Below are 15,226 nucleotides of genomic sequence, written 5' to 3' on the forward strand. Positions count from 1 at the left end.
CTGTCGTACTACGGCACCGAATCTGTATTGTTATCTATTGTACTGTAAACTGACTGTTGCTATTTTATAACATGCTTTTGTTTTTTTTTATTGTATTCTGTAACAGGGAACATCTATGTATGGGACAGCGGATGGAAATAGCCTGTGGCTACAATCCGGCTTGTTTACGATTTTATGTTTCGTTCATGAACTTGCACTGTCCCACTTCAAATAAATTGAATTGAATTGAATTGAATTGAATATCAGCTCATATTAACATGGTTTGGATGGAAATATATTCATGTGATATGCCTACAGTAGGTACTGTACAGCAATATAACATATGTCTACAATAAAATATATGTCATATGGAAATCCAGTAGGTACATCTGTGCAGAAATGTAATATATCTATCACCTATATCCAGAGTAATGGCTGTATGTTACAAAAAACAAAAACCGATTAACAATATCTATATTGTGATTTTTCGTATGGAATAAGATGTTGAAACCATATGGGTTATATTAAATTACTGTAAATACATATTTAATATATTAGCTTTGAGATGGATAAACATTTATGTAGCATAACATTAGAAAAACCTATATAAACATAAATATAGATATTTGTACGGGCTGGATATTTATGTCAAAACAAAATTGAACTTGAACTGAAATAAACTTTGAAATATATTTAATTTTAAATATTCTTAATATGTTCTACAATGTGAAAAATAATAATACAGATATTTTCAATATATGCACATCAACAAATTTACTATGTTTTTGTATATGCTATACATACATATTGTAATATATAGGTAACTTCATATGTAAATGAGCCTAACAGCAGGATAATGACATCATCACGGTGTGTGCGTGTGACTCAGATCTTCGTTGCCTTCAGGTTCGCTCGTGCTTCTCAGCTGTTTCTGGATCAAGACGTCTCTCAGCGCCGCCAGGATGAGGTCGCTTCTGTCCCGATCAGCCGAGGAACCCGTCTGACACAGATCACGCCACAGAGAAGGTCAGAGGTCAATCATCAAGTAACTCACACACTTTAAAGGGATAGTAGCATTTTTTTTAAGTGGGGTTGTATGATCTACAAATAGCCCCTAAGTACTTTAATTGCAGTAGAAGACTCTCTGCACTCCTCCCGTTAGCAACGCCAGCCCATAATAGCCCTGCCCAGAGATTTACAACATACATTGTTGTGAATGGACTCAAAGAAACGGTCTATTTTCTCGGCCTAAAAGAGGTTTTACCTGAAAGAAAAAAACCCAGTTCCATAATATAATTTTTTCCAGCCCTTTAAAGTGCAGGAAAAATGCAGTTTTTATTTGGACCTAACCAACTGCTGATCGGCGGGCGCTAACCCTGGGCGGAGGGATACGTGAGTTGGTTAGGTCCAAATAAAATTATATTATAGCGAACAATGGAACTGGGTTTTTTTTTTTTCACGTAAAACCTCTTTTAGGCCGTGAAAATAGGCCGTTTCTTTGGGTCCATTCACAACACTGTATGTTGTAAATCTCTGGGCAGGGCTATTATGGGCTGGCGTTGCTAACGGGAGGAGTGCAGAGAGTCTTCTACTGCAATTAAAGTACTTAGGGGCTATTGGTAGATCATACAACCCCACTTTTAAAAAAAAATGCTACTATTCCTTTAAACACACACACATATTCACACAACAACAAAAACATGTCGCCTCACATATTTGAAACTGACGCTCTTCCTGATCCTCTCTGGAAGAACTGGAGCTGGAGCAGCTGGAGGAGGAGGGATGTGGAGCTGGTCCACTTCCCCTGGTCCAGGTGGTGTCTGCAGGGAGGAGGTGAAGGAGGTGAAGGAGGTGAAGGAGGAGGTGGAGAAGGAGGTGAAGGAGGGGACCGGGGGTAGAGGACCTTTCCTCAGAGCGGTGGAGATGGAGGCTCCTGCAGATCGTGGCAGCGTCTGAGAGGCCAGACCTGTAAATCCTTCCAGAACAACAACTGTAAACCTCATGAATCACCTTTAACACTATTATACATAAATATATAGTATAAATATTAGTGTTGTAGTCCAGACCATCTAACCTGAGACCGAGAACAAACCAATGAGCGACCATTTTCAAGTTATTGCTCCTCAGCTACTATAGCTCTGAGCAGCTCGCCGCTCCGCTCCGCCGTTCTAAAAATAGCTTTGCACCGACAATTAAAGGTAACAAACCTACTATGACTATAGCGATTATGGCAATGGGCCAATTTGCCAAAATGTTGAACTATCCCTTTAAATATGGTTTAGATTTTAGATCAAATCATCTTCTCTTTGTCTACTACGGAGGCTAAAGGAATTTCTTGGCTTCCCTCATCAAACTCATCAAATACAAAATACAAAAACTCCAAAACGCTTTCGTGGACAAGTTGTGACCTGCACATTCACCACACTATGAGATAATAATGGAACGTTACGAAACGGAGCAGTTTTCGAGGTAAATACAGGGTAAATACAGAGACTGCTTGCTGAAAAACTGTCCCTGAAGGCAACGCGCATCAGCGGTTTTGCATGAATTTACCTCTAAAACAACTCTGTCTGGTAACGTTGTGTTATTATCTCATAGCGTGGTGAATGTGCAGGTCACAACTTGTCCACCAGAGCGTTTTGGAGTTGTTGGATTGTGTATTTGATGAGTTTGATGAGGGAAACCAAGAAATCCCATGAGCCTCCGTAGCGTAGCTCTGAGCAGCTCGCGGCTCTGCTCCGCCGTTCTCAAAATAGCTTGCACCGACAATTAAAGGTAACGAACCTACTGCTATGAATATAGAGATTAGGGCAATGGGCCAATTTGCCAAAATGTTGAACTATCCCTTTAAATAAAGATGTGACTGTCACTGTGGTCTTGACTGGTCTGGAAAAAACATCCAGAGTCCAGCTGGACTGAGACCAAGACCTTGTAGATGTGGACTCAGGACTACAACACTAGTTAAAGGGATAGTTCACCCAAAATTCAAATTTCACTCATTATCTACTCACCCTCATGTCGACTAAGAGCTGTGAGAATTTTCAGAGTCCTACGTTCCTTCTCTGAGTTATGGGGGGGTCGGCACAGCAGTATTTGTCCATATAATGGTTGTCAATGGATACCAACTTTCTTTGTCCAAAAAGACACACCAAAAAACATCCAAATACCTCCATAGTGCTCGTCTGTAATGTCCCTCTTGTATTGAAGCCCCGACATGAGAAATTGTTCCGAAAAAAATTTAATAAGTCTATATTTTAAGCTTGTTTGTAGCGGAAGCTCCCAGTGTCTCAGTTTACTGCTCTTCCTGCGTCAGTGCAAAGACCGGCGGAACAATTTCTCATGTTGGGGCGTCAATACAAGAGGGACATTACAGACGAGCAGTATGGAGGTATTTGGATGTTTTTTGATGTGTCTTTTTGGACTAAGAAAGTTGGTATCCATTCACAACCATTACATGGACAAATCCTGCTGCGCGGACCCCCCCGTAACTCGAAATTTGAATTTTGGGTGGACTATCCCTTTAATAGTATCAGACTGTTGTATCTGTAGAGCGGCAGCACCTCGGCCCCTCAGCGCTCCCTGCACGGCCCTCAGGCCTCCAAATCTGGTGATGATGCAGTCGACGGCCTCGGCCACGTCTTTGTCCCTCAGCTCCTCCACGGGGAGTTTGGCCTGCAGCAGCAGTCGTCTGACGGCCGGGTCCAGGTCCAGGTCCTTGAACTCAACACCACACACACACACACACACACACACACACACACACACACACACACACACACACACACACACACACACACACACACACACACACACACACACACACACACACAGTCACTGATTGGTTCATTAGACACAGTGTCTGTGTCTGACTGGTGATGGTCGTATTATGTCGACTCACTGAGCTGGAGGCTGGAGGAGAGACGCTGACTGGGGCCTCCTCTAGGAAACACTCGTCCCTGAGTAAAGAAGGAGGAGGAGGAAGAAGAACAAAAAGGAGGAGGAGGAGAAGAAGAAGGAAGAAGCAAAAGTAGAAGGAGGAGGAAGAAGAAGAAAAAGGAGGAGGAGGAGAAGAAGAAAAAGGAGGAGGAAGAGGAAGAAGAAGAACAGGGAGGAGGGGAAAGAGGAAGAAAAAGACAAAAAAGGAAGAGGAGGAGAAGAAGGAAGAAGTAAAAGTAGAAGGAGGAGGAGGGGGAAGAAAAAGAAGAAGGAGGGGGAGGAGGAAGAAGTAAAAGTAGAAGAAAAAGGAGGATGAGGAGAAGGAAGAAGCAAAAGTAGAAGGAGGAGGAGGAGGAGGAGGAAGAGGAGGAAGAAGTAAAAGTAGTAGAAAAAGGAGAAGGAAGAAGCAAAAGTAGAAGAAGGAGGAGGAAGAAGAAAAAGAAGAAGGAGGAGGAGGAGGAAGAAGTAAAAGTAGTAGAAAAAGGAGGAGGAGGAGAAGGAAGAAGCAAAAGTAGAAGGAGGAGGAGGAGGAGGAGGAAGAGGAGGAAGAAGTAAAAGTAGTAGAAAAAGGAGGAGGAGAAGGAAGAAGCAAAAGTAGAGGGAGGAGGAGGAGGAAGAGGAGGAAGAAGTAGTAGTAGAAAAAGGAGGAGAAGGAAGAAGCAAAAGTAGAAGAAGGAGAAGGAGGAGGAAGAGGAGGAAGAAGAAGGAGGAGGAGGAGGAAAAAGCAAAAGAAGAAGAGGAGGAGGAAGAAGTGAAAGTGGAAGAAGATGGAGAAAGAGGAGGAGAAGGAGGAAGAAGATGGAGAAGATGAGGAGGAATAAACATTGAACCAGCTGTTGAATCGTCTCTTCTCTCTGAGCTGCTGCTTCTCACCGTGACTCTGCTGCCTTCACTGTCACCGTGTTCGTCTCGGTCTCGGTCATGAACTTCTCTGTGAACAGAGACGAGAGAGACAAGTTCAACCTCTGCTCAGGTCGTTGTTGTTGTTGTTGTTGTTGTTGTTGTTGTCCTCACCTTGTTGTCCCTGAGCAGCTTTCACTGAGAGCTCAAACTCTTTGGCCTCCGTCTCATCAGCAAAGTTGAAGCCGACCTGGAAACCCTGAGAGAAAATCCACCTTTTATCATTTATTTGGATGTATATTATGTGTATATTTTTTCTTACTTTGTTTTATTTTGCTCTCCCAAACCATAATATAATATGATATAATATAATATAATATAATATAATATAATATAATATAATATTATATTATATTATATTATATTATATTATGTTATATATTACAATCAGAATCAGAATCAGAATCAGAAATGTTCTTTTTTAAAGGTCAGTTTACAGCACAAGGAACTTATAAATAGTTAAAGGTAGGGATAAAAATAAAAATGTAAATAAAATAAAATAGAATATATAAAAAAAAATATGCATATATTACATACAATTTAGGATTTATAATAAAATAATAAAAATAGAATATAATAGAATAAAGAGTTCCATAGGTTGGGGGTTATCTAAGGGGGACTGGATTATATTATATTTATTATATTATATTATAAGCACTGGCATGTTAGCTTGACCCTTTTTTAAAGTAAATGCTGTCTCATGTGCTTCATTTATATGTATGGTTTGTGTATAGTATTTTTAATGGCAATGGTGCTGCACAATGTACTTCCTTCCATTCTTTGTCTGTCTTTTAATTTTCGTAATTGTCATGACTATGTGTCTGGAATAAAGAGTTAGTAATATATTTATTATATTATATTACTAGCCTATATTATTTGTATGTGAGATACTTGAATTTCCTTTGGGATCAATAAAGTTTCTTCCTCTAAGTCTAAGTCTGATGCTGTAACACAGCGTCACTCACGTCTGCAGGGAACGTGTGGAAGAACGAGCGGCTTGCTGTGTACTTGAAGGGGACGTACAGCTCCTGCTCCCACAGCAACTTGGCGCGCTGCGTTCAGGGACACACCGAAACAACAGATATAACATGAGCAGCAATACAGAAATGTCAAATATGACATGTGAGGTCCTAAATCAAGGCAGATATAAAGTGATACTGCAATGACAGTTTGAGATATCTACAACATCATTTTGACATCGATTTGTCGAAACTTAATTTAAGATATCTGAACAGGGACATGTAGATATCTTTAATTGAGGTGAATTAAAGATATCTTGAACTGGAACTGGAAAGTTGTTTTAGAGGTAAATTCATGCAAAACCGCTGATGCGCGTTGCCTTCAGGGACAGTTTTTCCTCAAGCAGTCTCTGCATTTCCCTCTAAAACAACTCTGTCTGGTAACGTTGTGTTATTATCTCATAGCGTGGTGAATGTGCAGGTCACAACTTGTCCACCAGAGCGTTGTGGAGTTGTTGGATTGTGTATTTGATGAGTTTGATGAGGGAAACCAAGAAATCCCATGAGCCTCCGTAGTGTAGCTCTGAGCAGCTCACGGCTCTGCTCCGCCGTTCTAAAAACAGCTTGCACCGACAATTAAAGGTAACGAACCTACTGCTATGACTATAGGGATTATGGCAATGTGTGTGTGTGTGTGTGTGTGTGTGTGTGTGTGTGTGTGTGTGTGTGTGTGTGTGTGTGTGTGTGTGTGTGTGTGTGTGTGTGTGTGTGTGTGTGTGTGTCCTCTCACCTTGACACAGTACAGACGCAGGAAGTATGCGTGGACAGACTCGTCCTCGATGAGACAGACGACACCACAGCCGACCCGACTCCAGCCCGGAGCTTCGTCTCGGGCCTCCAGCACCTGAGCCACCGTGGTTTTAATCAGCTGAGACACAGGACAACCACACATCGACACATTTAGTCTCTGTTTTTAAAGGGATAGTTCAACATTTTGGCAAATTGGCCCATTGCCATAATCCCTGTAGTCATAGCAGTAGGTTCGTTACCTTTGAGGCTAAGGGAATTTCTTGGTTTTCCTCATCAAACTCATCAAATACACAACCCAACAACTCCAAAAGGCTGTCGTGGACAAGTTGTGAGCTGCACATTCACCACGCTATGAGATAATAACAGAACTTTACGATACAGAGTTGTTTTAGAGGTAAATTCATGCAAAACCGCTGATGCGCGTTGCGTTCAGGGACAGTTTTTCAGAAAGCAGTCTCTGCATTTACCCTGTATTTACCTCGAAAACGGCTCTGTCTGGTAACGTTCTGTTATTATCTCATAGCGTGGTGAATGTGCAGCTCACAACTTGTCCACCAGAGCGTTTTGGAGTTGTTGGGTTGTGTATTTGATGAGTTTGATGAGGGAAACCAAGAAATCCCATGAGCCTCCATAGCGTAGCTCTGAGCAGCTCACGGCTCTGCTCCACCGTTCTAAAAAATAGTTTGCACCGACAAATAAAGGTAACAAACCTACTGCTCTACTCTCATGGCTGACACGACACAGCGTGCTGAGGGAGCTCCGCACTCCCGCAGCAAACCTGAGATTTTCAGAACCACGGATGGTAGAGTGCAGTGTTGGGAACGTTACTTTTAAAAAGTAATTAGTTATAGTTACTAATTACTTCTCCCAAAAAGTAACTGAGTTAGTAACTCCACTACTTCACTATAATAGTAACTAGTTACCAGGGAAAGTAACTATTGCGTTACTTTTTCTTTCTTTTTTTTTAAGTTTAAATATGTCGAAGAATTTGGATTTTTTTTCTCTCATTTTTAAATTGTATTTTATTGTTTTCATATATTTCACTGATCGCAATTATGGAATGCGAGTGTGTTTTATTGAAAGCGAGGCTGGTGTGCCTATGAAAATAGGTTACAGTGGGTTTTTTAAGTGCTGTGGCTACAAGCAAATCTCATATTGTCTCTGTATAAAGACAACAAAGACCTTTTTAAATGTGAAAACAGCGGAGACCTATTCAAGATTTGCGTTTAATAACAGGTGAAACATCGAAATTAATTTATTCATGGCCACATTAAGTGAAATTATTAACTTTACCGATTATCCATCTGATTATCTGTCCTGCTGCGAGCGCACAACAGGGTATCTGCGGATCCTTAAAAAGTCTTAAATTCATGTAGGCCCATCTAAAATTAAGGCCTTAAAAAGTATTAAATTTATTAGAAAATTCTAAGATGGTCTTAAATATATAATACACAGCATCATAAAATATGTATGCACTTAAACTTTCTTATGCCCACCATGGGCGAGCATTTCACTCGCATTTGCCCCTAAAAAAAACAAACATGTGTGAACCGGAAAAATCACAAAAAGAAAGAGCACACGATTGGTCAAAAACTACAAACCCCACAATTCTCTGGCCTCAACAATAACAGTAGTTACTGTAAGTAAGGGAGAGTGGAGCTGTAGGTGAAAAGAGGAAACAACGCCACGTCTGGTCCTGTTCTATGTTGTTCGTTCACACCGTCACCGTTTATTCGTTACGTCCGCGGTGTAAAAGGCCGTGACGCAAAGACGCGATTAGGCGCGAGACGCGGTAGACGCGACTTTTTTTTTTTTGCGACGCTACACCCGATTCTTTTATGGCGACGGGACCTTCGCGTCTTCGTCCTTTTCATCGTGTTTGGCGGGAAGACCCGCAAGGGGCTTCCCGCCAAACACGAGGAACGCTTTTTTTTCGCTCGAGTTTATACGCGCGACCAAACGCGAGATACGCGAGAAATGCGATTTATCGCTCGTTTTGACTTTGTGTAAATTCGCGTCTTCACGAGCCCGCCCATTTTCACTACAACAACAACATTTCTGCTCTCACCAACCATGGTTGAGGTCACAACGCTGCTGTAGCTGCTCTGGAAGAGTTCCAGCTGATGAGCTACAGAGACTTTAGAGTCTAAAGGAGCAGTGCGTCGCTGTGTCGGACTGTTTGGATTTAATGAAGAAGCTGCACAGAGTCAGGTGAGCAGAAGCTCAGGACAAACACTTCGCTCCGGGACATAATGTAGCTACACCTCACATGTTCTTGTCTTTTACCTCAGGGAGATTAAAGTAGTGTCTGTTTCCACTTTCCCTCCGATCTCGGCAGCTTCCCTCTGCTAGTCTGTGTGTGTGAGGCTAAACTGCGTGCGTGTGTGGTTTGTGTACAAACTGAACACTGCCTCTGATTGGCTTAGCATGAAACCTTACTCTGCCTCAACCAATCATCATCACTTATGCGGTTGTCTCGTCCCTCCCTCCTCCCCCCTCCCCTCACCAAAGGAGAGGAGGAAAAAACAACAACAGTTTAGCAGCTTCTGTGTCTGAGATGAGATGAGCCAAGTCGGAGGACAACGGCTTCAAAGTAGTTTGTAACGCGCCTCATTTAATTGTCGGTAACGGTAACGGCGTTGTAACGGTGGAAATAGTAATTAGTTAGATTACTCGTTACTGAAAAAGATAACGCCGTTAGTAACGCCGTTTATTTTAACGCCGTTATTCCCATCACTGGTAGAGTGATAGTAGAAGATGAGCTACTGAACTTTATTGTGGTGAAGATGAGAACTTTAAATCATGATGAAATTATCCTGCTGATTACGCACAACTTTAGCTCTGAGCGGATAGAGTCATCTAAGAAGACGCTGTTTGAGGTCTGTCCAAACACCTCCATCCGTTGTGTCTCACACAAAGGCGCACAAAAAGATATTAACAACGTAAAAATGTGCCTGAAAGTGCTGAATGAATGTGGCGAGGATATACCGAGATTCGTCTCCCACTACCTGGACGATCTCCCTCCTGTCTCATTCAACCACCTTGATGTGTCGACGCTTCTGGGAAGAATGGAGCAGATAAATGGTGATATCTGCTGCCTGAAAAGAACACTTGAATCACAAACAAATGCCTGTGAAAGTCTACAGGTGGTGACTGCTACTCTTGATGGCAGGCTGTCTGCTCTGGAGAAGCCGCCGGGTTCCCGTAGGGACGCCGGCAATGAGGTGCACAGACAGGTAGCAACAACCGGGGAAACTCCTGAGTCGGGGCAGTTTACAACTGCGGCCATGGCTCCGCTGGCTCCGCCGCCTCCGACCGCTGGATTGCGATCCCCCGCGTGGAGTGTTGCTGTTAAAGAAAGCCGTCGCATGAAACCAGCACCTGCAGGCTCCGACACCCAAGTGAAACCTCGTCTGACAAAGGCTACGGGGAAACGTGAGCAAAAGCGGACTGGAATAACTGGCACAAGCACGGGAGGCAACATACGAGCTGTCAAGACAAAACTGGTGAGTGTGTTTGCAACCAGATTTGACCCGAGCCTTGACGCTGATACTCTCTGTGACTATTTAAAAGAGAAGCTGGGGCGAGAGGTAAAATGCCGTAAGATTGAATCGGCCTACAACAGATGCAGCTCTTTCCATGTCAGTGCTGAGTGTGGTGAAGTTGCGGAACTATATGATCCTCAGCTATGGCCAGATGGCTGCTTTGTCCGACGTTATTATGAGAAGCGCTGGCCAAGAGGCTCAACAGGTGTAACAGGCGCATCGTCTGGGTCAGAGGGCTCAAAGAAAAGCAGCGCACTGAGGGATGATATGCCTGGGAGGAGTGGACTGTAAATCAAGATTCGCGTAATATCATACAATGTGCGTGGCCTGCGTGTGGGGCACAGTGCAGCTGACGTAACAAGACGTTTGGTGGTTGACGCTTTACTGAAGGAGTGTGACATTCTGTGCCTTCAAGAAACCTGGCTTGCTAAACAAGACTTGCATAATCTGAGTACACTCCATAAGGACTTCCATGGTGCTGGAGAGTCCACCACAGACCTTAGCACAAAAATAGTACAAGGGAGGATACCTGGAGGTGTGGCAGTATTCTGGAATAAGAAATATGATCCATTTGTTAATGTTTTAAGATTGAATGTCGACTGGGCCATTGGGCTTGAAATCAATTGTAATAAAAAGAAGTTCACACTCATAAATATTTATACACCTTATGAGTCTCGTGAATTTGAGGATGAATTTTTGAGTAGATTAGCAACCATACATTCCTTCATTGAGGATAATGGCTCATCTTCTGTCTTTGTTGTTGGGGATTTTAACGCTGATTTGTCTGATCAGAAATCTTTATTTGCTAAACATCTGCTACAATTTTGTAGTGATGGCAATCTCATATTATCCAGTAAAATCTTCCTGCCTGACAACAGTTTTACCTATGTCAGTGAAGCCTGGCACACAACATCGTGGCTTGACCACTGCTTGTGTACAGCAGATGCCCATGCAGCTATAGATAACATGGATATATATTATGGAATGGCTACTACTGATCATATACCAATTGTGATCTCCTTGAATGTTGAAAATATACCATTGCTTGTTGATAAAGTTGCTGACACTAATAATGGAAGGTTGGATTGGTCAAATCTGACTAAGGAGGATTTAAATCGATATTTTATTGAAACTGAAAACTTGTTAAGTAATATTGAGTTGCCTATTGATGCTCTTCTGTGTTTTAACATGAACTGTAAAAATCCAAATCATAGTATCAAACTCTGTGGTATGTATGACAATATTGTGGCTGTCCTCAATGCTTCTAGTAAGACCTTAAGTAAACATAAAAACAAGGCTTGTAACATCAAACCTGGATGGAATGACTTTGTAGCTGAACAGCATGCTGCAGCGAGAGAAGCTTTCAAACTCTGGTCACATGCTGGTAGGCCCAGACAAGGGACATTATTTGAGCATAAAAAACTTACCAATGCAAAATATAAATATGCACTACGTTTTATTAAAAGACATGAGAACAAAATGAGAGCTGATTCACTTGCCAGGAAGTTGAGGGATAATAATCCCTATGATTTCTGGAAAGAGGTCAGAGTTATGAACAACTGTAAATCCTCCCTACCATCTAACATAGAGGGAGCTTGTGAACCAGCCAAGATAGCTGAGCTCTGGCGTGAACACTATTGTAATTTATTTAATTGTGTTAAAAGTAATGTATTGAAGGTAGAAAATGTTGACTCTTCTGTGAATATGATTATTAGATCTGACGATGTATATCAAGTCATTGGGATGATAGAAAGCAACAAGGCTTGTGGTATAGATCTCATAACAGCTGAGCACTTAAAAAATGCCAGCCAAAGGCTCTGCCCTCTCCTCGCAATGTGCTTTACAGGTTTCATGATTCATGGGGTCCTCCCAGACTCTCTCACCTCTGTTCTGTTGGTGCCTGTCATTAAGGACAAGGTTGGGAAACTAAACTGCATGGATAACTATAGACCTATCGCTCTTGCTAGCATTTTATCCAAAGTGCTAGAAAGGATCTTATTAACAAGAATAGAAACGTTTATTTTAACCATGGATAATCAATTTGGTTTTAAAAGAAATCACAGTACAGACATGTGTATATATGCTCTTAAAGAAATTGTAGCTCATTATAAAAGTCAGAATTCCACTGTATTTTTGTGTTTCATAGATGCATCTAAGGCATTTGACAGAATAAATCATGAAAAATTAATTTTGAAACTGTCAGCCAGAGTTATTCCAAAGTACATACTTAGAATACTTGTATTCTGGTATGCCAACCAAACAATGAGGGTCAAATGGGGTAATGTTGTGTCGGCCCCGTTTCATGTAAATAATGGTGTTCGCCAAGGTGGCATTTTGTCCCCCATTTTGTTTAATGTATACATGGATGACCTGTCAAAACAGCTGAACACATGTAACACAGGCTGTCTTGTTGGAAATACTGTTGTAAATCATTTAATGTATGCTGATGACCTGGTTATTTTTAGTCCATACAGTGCTGGCCTACAAAGTTTGTTAAAGGTATGTTCACAGTATGGGAATGCTTATGACATTAAATTTAATGACAAGAAAAGTAATGTCATGATAGTCAGGAGCAAAGAGGACAAGAAATTAGTGTTTCCTCAGTTCTTCCTAGATGATAAACCGCTCATGACATGTCAGGAGACAAAGTATCTTGGGCATGTTCTTACTGATGATTGGCATGATGATAGAGATATTTATAGGCAGTGTTCAAAGCAATATGCTCAAGCTAATATGCTCCTTCGTAGGTTTAGTATGTGCTCAGTTGATGTTAAATGTTCCCTGTTTAGATCTTTCTGTACACCAATGTATACAGCTCACCTCTGGTGTAGCTATAAGAAAAGCAGTATGCGGCGGCTCATAGTGGCCTACAATGATGGACTGAGGTTGTTGCTTCAGGTGCCCAGGTGGCACAGTGCGAGTCAACTCTTTGTTAATTTAAATGTACCCAATTGTGAAGCACTTCTGAGAAATTTAATGTATCGATTTATGTGCCGCCTGGATGACTCGGGGAACAGCATTATTGGGGCTTTGACCAGCCCTGATAGGAGCTGCTATAGGTATTTCTCCAGGCTTAGAAAACACTGGTGGGATAGCCTGCTTATGAATTATGTGGAGAATTGATTCTCTGTCTTTGTGTATGTCTTTTTTCTCTCTCTCCTTCTTAAATCTGTTTTTAACATGTCTGTTGTTGTTGATATGGACCGCTTGTTGTGTCTGCAATAAAGATTAATAATAATATAGGGATTATAGCAATGGGCCAATTTGCCAAAATGTTGAACTATCCCTTTAAAGATGATACAGTGAGAAAAAAAAAGAACAACAACAACTCTTGTACATCTGTATCTGCTCAGTCTCTGCAGGATTAATCCATCCATCTTCTTTATCTGTGCATGTGCAGGAGCCAATCCCAGCTGATAGAGAGCGAGGGCGGGTTCACACACACACACACACACACACACACACACACACACACACACACACACCCATGCTGACAGGCCAACAGTGCTGACCTATGAGTAACCACTGTACCACCGCCGCCCTGCAATATGAATTTCCCATTTATCCCAATTTATGTTTCTCTTTTTGTACTTTATTTAAAGGGTGTGTGTGTGTGTGTGTCAGGTTGTTATTTAGGGAAAAGTGTGTGTGACTGTTACTGTAAAGGGATAGTTCAACATTTTGTCAAATTGGCCCATAATCCCTATAGTCATAGTAGGTAATTGTCGATGCAAGCTACTTTTAGAACGGCTATGGGAAATGGGATTTCTTGGTTTCCCTCATCAAACTCATCATCAAATACACAATCCAACAACTCCAAAACGCTCTGGTGGACAAGTTGTGACCTGCACATTCACCACGCTATGAGATAATAACACAACGTTACCACACAGAGTTGTTGTAGAGGGAAATTCATGCAAAACCACTGATGCGCGTTGCCTTCAGGGACAGTTTTTCATCTCTGCATTTCCCTCTAAAACAACTCTGTCTGGTAACGTTCTGTTATTATCTCATAGCGTGGTGAATGTGCAGGTCACAACTTGTCCACCAGAGCGTTGTGGAGTTGTTGGGTTGTGTATTTTATGAGTTTGGTTGTTTAATTTCTTCATATTTACTTTAATTTATTTCTATTAATTTATATCTCTAACTCTCTGTTGTCTAAGACTTGACTGTGTGTAAAGTAAATATGATCCTGACACCTCATCCTGTCGTAAACAGTGTCAGACGAACAGAGAGTCGTGTCACAGCTCTGTGCACGTACACGTTCCAGGAAAAACAAACATCATCACTAAACAAATCAGGCTGAACAGAAAATCCATTCATGCTGCAGCTTCCTCTGATAAGAGCTGAGAGAAAACAGAAAACACACGATAAGAGCTGAGAGGAGGGAGCCATGTTACAGATTTCAGTTCTCCAACTAACACTATTTTTATTAAAGTTGAAGATTTTCAACAGTTAAGTTTTACCCACACAGAAATGTAATGTAATGTAAACATATAGCTCCCATACACAGAGTGATGTCACCTGTATTATCATCACATATAAGAATAATAAGAATAAGTATTACTTTATTACCGTAATCCTCAAAGGGAAATTCATAAATTCATTCATAAACATCCTCCGGATACATGAAGATTATAGTTTATAACAAACAACAAACATAGTAACATTTCTTTCTGTTCATATATTGAAAATATCTATATTAGGATTAAGATATTGTTAACAATATATTAGATTAAATACATATTTATGTATGTACTTAAGTTTAAAGCTTTATATGTTTATTTACTGTATGTTTTTCTTTTTAAGACGTATATATTTACATTCTGGGAAACTGGTCTCGGACTTTTGAACCCACTGTTTATAATATCAACAAAAACTGACAAAGAGATATATTAATGTTATATATGTGTGACAATATAAACAAACACTGACCCACATAAATGTAAAGATACAGATGTAGCAATGTGTTAAATATGTAAATATATGGACTTGTACCAGTTTCAAACAGGTTCCAGGTTTAATTTTTACACATGTGCTTTTATTTCAACTGTACATTAATGTCATATATATATAAATATATACGTTACATTTACA

The sequence above is a fragment of the Trachurus trachurus genome, assembly GCF_905171665.1.
Source record: "Trachurus trachurus genome assembly, chromosome: 5".
Taxonomy (NCBI): Eukaryota; Metazoa; Chordata; class Actinopteri; order Carangiformes; family Carangidae; genus Trachurus; species Trachurus trachurus.